The sequence below is a fragment of the Trachypithecus francoisi genome, unplaced genomic scaffold (assembly GCF_009764315.1).
Source record: "Trachypithecus francoisi isolate TF-2019V2 unplaced genomic scaffold, Tfra_2.0 Lachesis_group3, whole genome shotgun sequence".
Taxonomy (NCBI): Eukaryota; Metazoa; Chordata; class Mammalia; order Primates; family Cercopithecidae; genus Trachypithecus; species Trachypithecus francoisi.
The window spans coordinates 149,990,898-150,001,620 of NW_022681468.1; positions in this window are offsets into that span (position 1 = coordinate 149,990,898).

Here is a 10,723-nt window from a genome sequence, read left to right on the forward strand (position 1 = left end):
GCGGGCAGATCATGAGGTCAGGAGTTCAAGACTAGGCTGGCCAACATAGTGAAACCCCATCTCTACTAAAAAGACAAAAAATTAGCCGGGCATGGTGGCGGGCACCTATAATCCCAGCTACTCGGGTGGCTGAGGCAGGAGAATCGCTACAATCCAGGAGGCAGAGCTTGCAGTAAGCTGAGATCACGCCACATAACTCCAGCCTGGGTGACAATGCGAGACTCCGTCTCAAACCAAAATAAATAAATAAATAAATAAAAGTGTAAACCTAAGAGAAAATAAGAAGGAATACCAAACTTATTATTTCAACTCATTTTATGAGGCCAATATAACCTTGACACCAAAAATCTTACAAGAAACATTACAAAAGAAGGCCGGGCATGGTGGCTCATATCTGTAATCCCAGCACTTTAGGAGGCCAAGGCAGGTGGATCATGAGGTCAGGAGATCAGACCAAGCTGGCTAACACAGTGAAACCCCATCTTTACTAAAAATACAAAAAATTAGCGTGGGCATGGTGGCGGGTGCCTGTAGTCCCAGCTACTTGGGAGGCTGAGGCAGGAGAATGGCATGAACCTGGGAGGCAGAGCTTGCAGTGAGCTGAGACTGTACCAGTGCATTCCAGCCTCGGGTACAGAGTGACACTCTGTCTCAAAAAAAAAAAAAAAAAAACAGAAACATTACAAAAGAAAATTACAGGGTGCGCACGGTGGCTCATGCCTGTAATCCCAGCACTTTCAGAGGCCTAGGCGCAGGTGGATCACGAGGTCAGGAGTTCAAGACCAGCCTGACCAAGATGGTGAAACCCCATCTGTACTAAAAATACAAAAATTAGCTGGGTGCGGTGGCAGCTGCCTGTAATCCCATCTACTCAGGAGGCTGAGGCAGGAGAATTGCTTGAACCTGGGAGGTGGAGGTTGCAGTGACTCGAGATGGTACCACTGCACTCCAGCCTGGGTGAGAGTGAGACTCTGTCTAAAAAAAAATGGGAAGAAAATTACAGGTCAGTATTTCTCATGAATGGACACAAAAATGCTAAAAAATATATTATAAAATTGAATCCAACGTGTGTGTGGCTTTTTTTAAATTTATTTTTGAAACAGTCTCCCTCTATTGCCCAAGCTGGAGGCAGTGGTATGATCTCGGCTCACTGCAACTTCTGCCTCCCGGGTTCAAGCCTCCAGAGTATTTCGGATTACAGGTTTGCACCACCATGTCTGGCTAATGTTTGCATTTTATTAGAGAATGGGGTTTCCCCATGTTGGCCAGGCTGGTCTCAAATTCCGGGCCTCAAGTGATCAGGCCGCCTCGGCCTCCCAAAGTGCTGGGATTATAGGTGTGGGCCACCGCGCCCAGCCTTGTTTTTGTTTTATAGAGACAAGGTCTCACTCAGTCGCTCAGTCACTCAGGCTGGAGTGCAGTGGGGACATCATGGCTCACTGCAGCCTCATCTTCATGGGCTCAAGCAATTTTCCCACCTCAGCCTTCTGAGTAGCTGGGACTACAAGGCGTGCACCACCATACCTGGCTAATTTTTTCGATGTTAAGTAGAGATGACTCCTGGCTAAATTGCCCAGGCTGGTCTCAAACTCCTGGGCTCAAGTGATCCTCCTGCCTGAGCTTCCCAGAGTGCTGGGATTACAGCTGTGAGCCACGGCACAGCTGAATCCAATGTTGTGTGTGTGTGTGTGTGTGTGTGTGTGGTGTGTGTGTGTGTGTATAAATACATTATGACTGTGGTAAGATATGAAATATATTTGGTTTTTGTCCCTGGTTCCTGTCACAAAGCTACTAAAACCCTTAGAATATTCCAATAGAAATGTCTTTATTAATAATGAGCCTGTTTTAGAAATAATGCCAGGCCGGGCGCGCTGGCTCAAGCCTGTAATCCCAGCACTTTGGGAGGCCGAGACGGGTGGATCACGAGGTCAGGAGATGGAGACCATCCTGGCTAACACAGTGAAACCCCGTCTCTACTAAAAAATACAAAAAAAAAACCTAGACGGGCAAGGTGGCGGGCGCCTGTAGTCCCAGCTACTCGGGAGGCTGAGGCAGGAGAATGGTGTAAACCCGGGAGGTGGAGCTTGCAGTGAGCCAAGATCCGGCCACTGCACTCCAGCCTGGGTGACAGAGCGAGACTCCATCTCAAAAAAAAAAAATAATAATAATAATGCCACACATCTACAGCAATCTGATCTTTGACAAACCTGACAAAAACAAGAAATGGGGAAAGAATTCCCTATTTAATAAATGGTGCTGGGAAAACTGGCTAGCCATATGTAGAAAGCTGAAACTGGATTCCTTCCTTATATCTTATACAAAAATTAATTCAAAATGGATTAAAGAGTTAAATGTTAGACCTAAAACAATAAAAACCCTAGAAGAAAACCTAGGCAATACCATTCAGGACATAGGCATGGGCAAGGACTTCATGACTAAAGCACCAAAAGCAACGGCAGCAAAAGCCAGAATAGACAAATGAGACCTAATTAAACTAAAGAGCTTCTGCACAGCAAAAGTTACTACCATCAGAGTGAACAGGCAAACTACAGAATGGGAGACAATTTTTGCAATCTACCCATCTGACAAAGGGCTAATATCCAGAATCTACAAAGAACTTAAACAAATTTACGAGAAAAAATCAAACAATCCCATGAAAAAGTGGGCAAAGGATATGAACAAACACTTCTGAAAAGAAGACATTTATGCAGCCAACAGACACATGAAAAAATGCTCATCATCACACACCATCAGAGAAATGCAAATCAAAACCACAATGAGATACCATCTCACACCAGTTAGAATGGCAATCATTAAAAAGTCAGGAAACAACAGGTGCTGGAGAGGATGTGGAGAAACAGGAACACTTTTACACTGTTGGTGGGACTGTAAACTAGTTCAACTATTGTGGAAGACAGTGTGGCGACTCCTCAACGATCTAGAACTAGAAATACCATTTGACCCAGCAATCCCATTACTGGGTATATATCCAAAGGATTATAAATCATGCTGCTATAAAGACACGTGCACACGTATGTTTATTGTGGCACTATTCACAATAGCAAAGACTTGGAACCAATCCAAATGTTCATCAGTGATAGACTGGATTAAGAAAATGTGGCACATATACACCATGGAATACTACGCAGCCATAAAAAAGGATGAGTTCATGTCCTTTGTAGGGACATGGATGAAGCTGGAAACTATTCTCAGCAAACTATCGCACGGACAGAAAGCCAAACACTGCATGTTCTCACTCATAGGTGGGAACTGAACAATGAGAACACTTGGACACAGGAAGGGGACCATCACATACTGGGGCCTATCGTGGGGTGGGGGGAGGGGGGAGGGATAGCATTAGGAGATATACCTAATGCAAATGACAAGTTAATGGGTGCAGCACACCAACATGGCACATGTATACATATGTAACAAACCTGCACATTGTGCACATGTACCCTAGAACTTAGAGTATAATAAAAAATAATAATAATGAGCCTCTTTTGATCACGCTTGAATTTGTTCCAATGAGGTGACTTAGAGTGAAACCCCTACGTAACTTCAGGATGGGGCTGGTTACCAGAAAAACCAAATGATTAGGGAATTGTAACTTCTAGCCCCATCCACCAACCTCTGGAAATGGGGGAAAGCTGGAAATTAAGCTCTATAAAAACTCTTGAGCCAGGCATGGTGGTCCACACCAGCAGTCCCAGCTACTTGGGAGACTGAGGCAGGAGGATCCCTTGAGTCCAGTAGGTTAAGGCTAGTCTGGGTGACATAGTGAGGACCTAGTTTTTTGTTTGTTTGTTTTTTGTTTTTTTTTTTGAGACGGAGTCTCTCTCTGTTGCCCAGGAGGCTGGAATGCAGTGGCGCGATCTCGGCTCACTGCAAGCTCCGCCTCCCGGGTTCACGCCATTATCCTGCCTCACCTCCCGAGTAGCTGGGACTACAGGCGCCTACCCCAATGCCCGGCTAAATTTTTTTTTTTTTTTTTTTTGTAGAGACGGGGTTTCACCGTGTTAGCCAGGATGGTCTCGATCTCCTGACCTCATGATCTGCCTGCCTCGGCCTCCCAAAGTGCTGGGATTACAGGCATGAGCCAAAAAAGACCATTCTTCCCCTACTGAATTGTAATGGAGAGTTCATTATGAATCAAGCAACTCTATGTGTGGGTCTATTTCTGTACTCTTTATTCTGTTCCATTGATTTCTAGCACCAATACCACAGTATATTAATATATGTACATATATATATATTTTTTTGAGACAGAGTCTTGCTCTGTCGTCCGGGCTGGAGTGCAGTGGCCAGATCTCAGCTCACTGCAAGCTCCACCTCCTGGGTTTATGCCATTCTCCTGCCTCAGCCTCCCCAGTAGCTGGGACTACAGGTGCCTGCCGCCTCGCCAGGCTAGTTTTTTTTTGTATTTTTTAGTAGAGACGGGGTTTCACCGTGTTAGCCAGGATGATCTCGATCTCCTGACCTCGTGATCCGCCCGTCTCGGCCTCCCAAAGTGCTGGGATTACAGGCTTGAGCCACCGCGCCCGGCCTATATACATATATATTTATCTTTATAAAATGTCTGTTTCTGGTAGTGTAAGTCTCCAACTTCTTCAAAATTTTGTTTGCTATTCTAGGTCTTTTGCATTTCCATATACATTTTAAAGCCAGCTTTTCAATTTCTGTTTTAAAAAGGCTTGTTGGGATACTGATTAGGATTATAGTTCATCTACAGATCAACATGGGAAGAGCTGACATCTTAACAACACTAAATCTTCCAATCTATTAACATGGAATACCTATTTATTTATTTAGGTCTTTAATTTCCCTCAGCAATGTTCTTATAATTTTCAGAGTAGATGTCTTGCACATACATCTTTCATTAGATTTATTCTCATGTGATTGAAGTTCTTGCTGCTTTTGTAAATTGTATATATATATATGTATTATCTATATTTATTTTTAAATCAGGCAGTCTCCCAAACAAGAATAGGTTCAAAGAGATTCCCAGATTATATTTTTAAAATCTTACTTTCAGCCCGGTGCAGTGGTTCACGCCTGTAATCCCAGCACTTTGGGAGGCCGAGGTAGGTGGGTCACCTGAGGTCAGGAGTTCGAATCCAGCCTGACTAACATGGAGAAACCCCATCTCTACTAAAAATACAAAATTAGCCAGGTGTGGTGGCCTGTGTCTGTAATCCCAGCTACTTGGGAGGCTGAGGCAGGAGAATCACTTGAACCCAGGAGGTGGAGGTTGTGGTGAGCCGAGATCACGCCATTGCATTCCAGCCTGGGCAACAAGAGCAAAACTCTGTCTCAAATTTTAAAAAAAGGAAAAATAGGGCCGGGTGCGGTGGCTCAAGCCTGTAATCCCAGCACTTTGGGAGGCCGAGACGGGCGGATCGCGAGGTCAGGAGATCGAGACCATCCTGGCTAACACGGTGAAACCCCGTCTCTACTAAAAAAATACAAAAAACTAGCCCGGCGCGGTGGCGGGCGCCTGTAGTCCCAGCTACCCGGAGGCTGAGGCAGGAGAATGGCGTAAACCTGGGAGGCGGAGCTTGCAGTGAGCTGAGATCCGGCCACTGCATTCCAGCCTAGGCGACAGCGCAAGACTCCATCTCAAAAAAAAAAAAAAAAAGGAAAAATATTATTTTCCAAGTGTTGCTGCTAGTAATACCTATTACATAGTGTTTTTGTATCCAATTATCTTGCTAAATTCACTTATTCTAATAACTTATAACAGAGTCTTTTAGATTTTTAAAAAGATTTCCTATGTATACAGTCATATCATTTGCAAATGAGTTATGCTTCTTCCTTTACATATCTATATACTGTATTTTTTTTCTGTACGCTGTACATCTCTATTTTCTTTATTTTCTTGCCTAATTGGACTGTCTAAAATCTCCAGTACAATGTAAAGCCGACTGGTGATAGCATACATTCTTGTCTTATTCCCACCTTCAAGGGGAAAGTGATTCAACACTGCATTACCAAGTATAGCATTAGCTGTAGCTTATTTATGGATATCCGTTATTAGATTAAGGCAGTTCTCTATCTCCTTTGCTGAGAGTTTTTATAATAAAAAGATGAATTGTATCAAATGCTTTTTCTGCATCTATTGATGTGTTCATTTTTATCATTTATTCTGTTAATGTGTCCACTTACATTGATTGAATTTGAACCCTTCATTAAATAAAATTCACAGGAGCCCATTGGTTTGAACTGAACTCCTGCACTAGGTCCAGCACACCAAATCATAATGGAGCTACTCATGCTGAAGGTCCATGCCACCAAGCTGAAACTAAGACCTTTAACTGATCTTCTAAAAAAATGGGGAGATAACTTCAGATCAGTGGTGTCAAAAAATAAAAATAAAAAATCACAAGAAGTAATAGCCAAATCCTGAAACAGGCCAGGTTTAGCGGCATGACATGGAAGTCCTCTCTGCTTTGCCCTTTACAAGAAAAGTAATTGGAATCTGAAATAAAGTCAATTAAGATCTTTAAATTTGTTATAATTTTGGTTTTTGATGCTTTCATAACCAGGATATATCCCACTTGGTCATTAAAGAAAAAAACTTTTTTTCTCTCACACACTTAACACAGAATATTTCTGTGAGAAGATGTGGGGAAGTTTTTCCCCACACACCAAAGTATTCTCCAGCAAACACCAACTGGGTGTTCTGTAATTCATTTCAATTCTTGCCTGTAATCCCAGCACTTTGGGAGGCCAAGGTGGACAGATCACCTGAGGTCGTGAGTTCGATACCAACCTGGCCAACATAGCGAAATCATGTCTCTACTAAAAATACAAAAATTAGCCGGGCATGGTGGCGCAGCCTGTAATCTCAGCTACTTGGGAGGCTAAGGTAAGAGAATCGCTTGAACATGGGAGGCAGAGATTGCAGTGAGCCAAAATGGTGTCATTGCACTCCAGCCTGGGAAACAGCAAACTCCATCTCAAAAAGAAAAAACCAAAACCAAAATAATTTCAATTCTTTATCTACTTGGAGTTAGAGTCAAACCCTACAGGTTAAGGCTCAATCCCACAAGACTGGGCCCCACTTCAGATGCCAGTCACAGGTAGATTGTCACCTATATTCTGATTAACAAACCAGAAAACAAGATTCCCACGCCCCCTGCTTGGATTCGATTAATTGGCTATGGCGGCTCACAGAACTCAGGGAAACACTTAAGTTGACTGGCATACTATAAAGGATATTACAAAGGGTACACATGAACAGCCAGATGGAAGAAATGCACAGGGCAACGTATGGGGAAAGGAGTGCAGAGCGTCCATGCCCTCTGTGTTCCACCCAGAAGCTCATCAAATTTTGTTCAAGGGTATCTTTCTAAAAAAAAATTTTAAATAGAACCTCACAGCCAGGCGTGGTGGCTCACACCTGTAAAGACCTAGAATAGCAAACAAAATTTTGAAGAAGTTAGAGACTTACACTACCAGAAACAGATATTTTATAAAGATAAATATATGTGTATATATATTAATATACTGTGGTATTAGTGCTAGAAATCAATGGAACAGAATAGAGTACAGAAATAGACCCACACATAGAGTTGCTTGATTTATAATGAACTCTCCATTACAATTCAGTAGGGGAAGAATGGTCTTTTTTGGCTCATGCCTGTAATCCCAGCACTTTGGAAGGCAGAGGTGGATGGATCACGAGGTCAGGAGTTCGAGACCAGCCTGGCCAACATGGTGAAACCCTGTCTCTATTAAAGATACAAAAAATTAGCCAGACGTGGTGGTGCATGCCCGTAATCCCAGCTACTCGGGAGGCTGGGGCAGGAGAATTATTTGAACCTAGGAAGTGGAGGTTGCAGTTAGCCAAGACTGCGCCACTGCACTCCAGCCTGGGCGACAGGGCAAGACTCTGTCTCAAAAAAAAAAAAAAAAAAAGGTGGCCCGGCGTGGTGGCTCATGCCTGTAATCCCAGCATTTTGGGAGGCAGAGGTGGGCGGATTCCGAGGTCAGGAGATAGAGAGGATCATCCTGGCTAACATGGTGAAACCCTGTCTCTACTAAAAGTACAAAAAGAAATTAGCGAGGCATGGTGGCAGGCACCTGTAGTCCCAGCTACTCGGGAGGCTGAGGCAGGAGAATGGTGTGAATCCGGGAGGCGGAGCTTTCAGTGAGCCGAGATTGCGCAACTGCACTCCAGCCTGGGCGACAGAGTGAGACTCCGATTTCATATTATACAAAAGATTAGAGGTAGATAATAGACCTTAATATGCTGTTTCCCAGGTAATATGAAAAGCAAACAATATGCAAAGTAAACAGTAAAGCTTTGCGCAACAAAATAAGGTAAAAATTGAACAAATCAAAGTATAAAGTAAAAACATAAAATACTGCATGTTCTCTCCTATAAGTGGGAGTTGAGTACATTGAGCACACACAGACACAAAGAAGGGAACAACAGACACTGGGGCCTACTTGAGGGTGGAGGGTGGGTGGAGGGTGAGGATCAGAAAACTACCTATCTGGTTCCACGCTCCTCACCTGGGTGACACACAGTTTACCTATGTAACAAACCTGCACATGTACCCCTGAACATAAAAGTTGAAAACAAAATAAAAACATGTTCATACAGGCCAGGTGTGGTATATAATTACTCACATCCATAATTCCAGCACTTCAGAAGGCCAAGGTGGGCGGATCACCTAAGGTCAGGAGTTTGAGACCAGCGTAGTCAACTTGATGAGAGCTCAGTTTTGCAAAAATACAAAAATTAGCCAGGCAAGATAGTGTGTACCTGTATTCCCAGCTACTCAGAAGGCTGAGGCAGAAGAATCGCTTGAACCTGGGAGGCAAAGTGACAGTGAACCAAGATTGCAACACTGCACTCTAGCCTGGGTCACAGAGCAAGACTGTCTTAAAAAACAAACAAAAAGAACAAAAAAACCCAAAGACGTTCATATGGCTTTTTTTTTTTTTTTTTTTTTTTTTTTGAGACGGAGTCTTGCTCTGTCGCCCAGGCTGGAGTGAAGTGGCCAGACCTCAGCTCACTGCAAGCTCCGCCTCCCGGGTTCACGCCATTCTCCTGCCTCAGCCTCCCGAGTAGCTGGGACTACAGGCACCCGCCACCTCGCCCGGCTAGTTTTTTGTATTTTTTAGTAGAGACATGGTTTCACCGTGTTAGCCAGGATGGTCTTGATCTCCTGACCTCATGATCCGCCCGTCTGGGCCACCCAAAGTGCTGGGATTACAGGCTTGAGCCACCGCGCCCGGCCCACATTGTTATAAATAAATGGGAGGGAGAAGGAAGAAATCCTCCTTACAGAAGAATTCCAAACAATATGGACAGGTAGATAGTTCTCACACCCCTTGAGAGTGGGCTGCAATTAGTGATGACTTCTAAAGAGAGTATGGAAAGAGTAAAATAGTAACTTTACGGTGGAGAAACCGGGGTGACACTGCCTTAACCAAGTGATCAAGGTTAATATTACTAGCAACAAGTCAAGTTGATACTATCTACCTATAATATTGTGTCTGGAGTTGGTTGCTTCTGGTGGGTTCTTGGTCTCTCTGACTTTAAGAATGAAGCTGCAGACCTTCGCGGTGAGTATTATAGCTCTTAAAGCTGGCATGGACCCAAAGAGTGAGCAGCAGCAAGATTTATTGTGAAGAGCAAAAGAACAAAGCTTCCGGAACCGGGAAAGGTAACCCAGCGGGTTGACACTGCTGCCTGGGGAGGGTGTGGCGGGTCGCCAGCTTTTATTGCCTTATTTGCCAACCCCCCCCCCCCCCCCCCCCCCGGTCCTGCTGATTGGTCCATTTTACAGATTGATGATTGGCCCATTTTAGAAGGTGCTGATTGGTGCATTTTACAAACCCCTAGCTAGCCACAGAGTGCTGATTGGTATTTTTTTGTTTTGTTTTGTTTTTGTTTGTTTGTTTTGAGACGGTGTCTTGCTCTGTTGCCCAGGCTGGAAGGCTGTGGCAGCAATCTCCACTCACTGCAAGCTCCGCCTCCCGGGTTCCCACCATTCTCCTGCCTCAGCCTCCTGAGTGGCTGGGACTACAGGCGCCTGCCACCACGCCTTGCTAATTTTTTGTATTTTTAGTAGAGACGGGGTTTCACCTTGTTAGCCAGGATGGTCTGGATCTCCTGACCTCGTGATCCGCCCACGTCAGCCTCCCAAAGTGCTGGGATTACAGGTGTGAGCCACCATGTCCGGCCTGACTGGTGCCGTTTAAAATCCTCTTGTAAGACAGAAAAGTTTGCGGAGTCCCCACTTGACCCAGAAGTCCAGCTGGCTTCACCTCTCAATCTGATGTGCTGAGTACACTTTACTTATGTGGTATTCTTCCCTAAAAAACATAACCACAGTCTAATCATCAAAAAAAAAAAAAAAAAACAAATCCAAATTGAGGGATATTCTACAAAATATCTGACTGCTACTCCTTGAAACTGTCAAGGTCATGAAAAACAGAAAAAGACTGAGAAACTGTCATTGACCAGGGGAGACTAAGGAGACATAATAACTAATGACAAAATACAATATGGCATCCTGGATGTGATCCTAGAACACAAAAACTACATTAGTAGACAAACCAATGAAATCCAAATAAAGCCCAGAGTTTAGTTAATATTGATTTACTGATGCTGGTTTCTTAGTTTTGACAAATGTGCCATGGTATTGTAAGATGTTAACATTAGCGGAAGCTGGGGAAGGGGTATATGGGAACTCTCTGGACTATC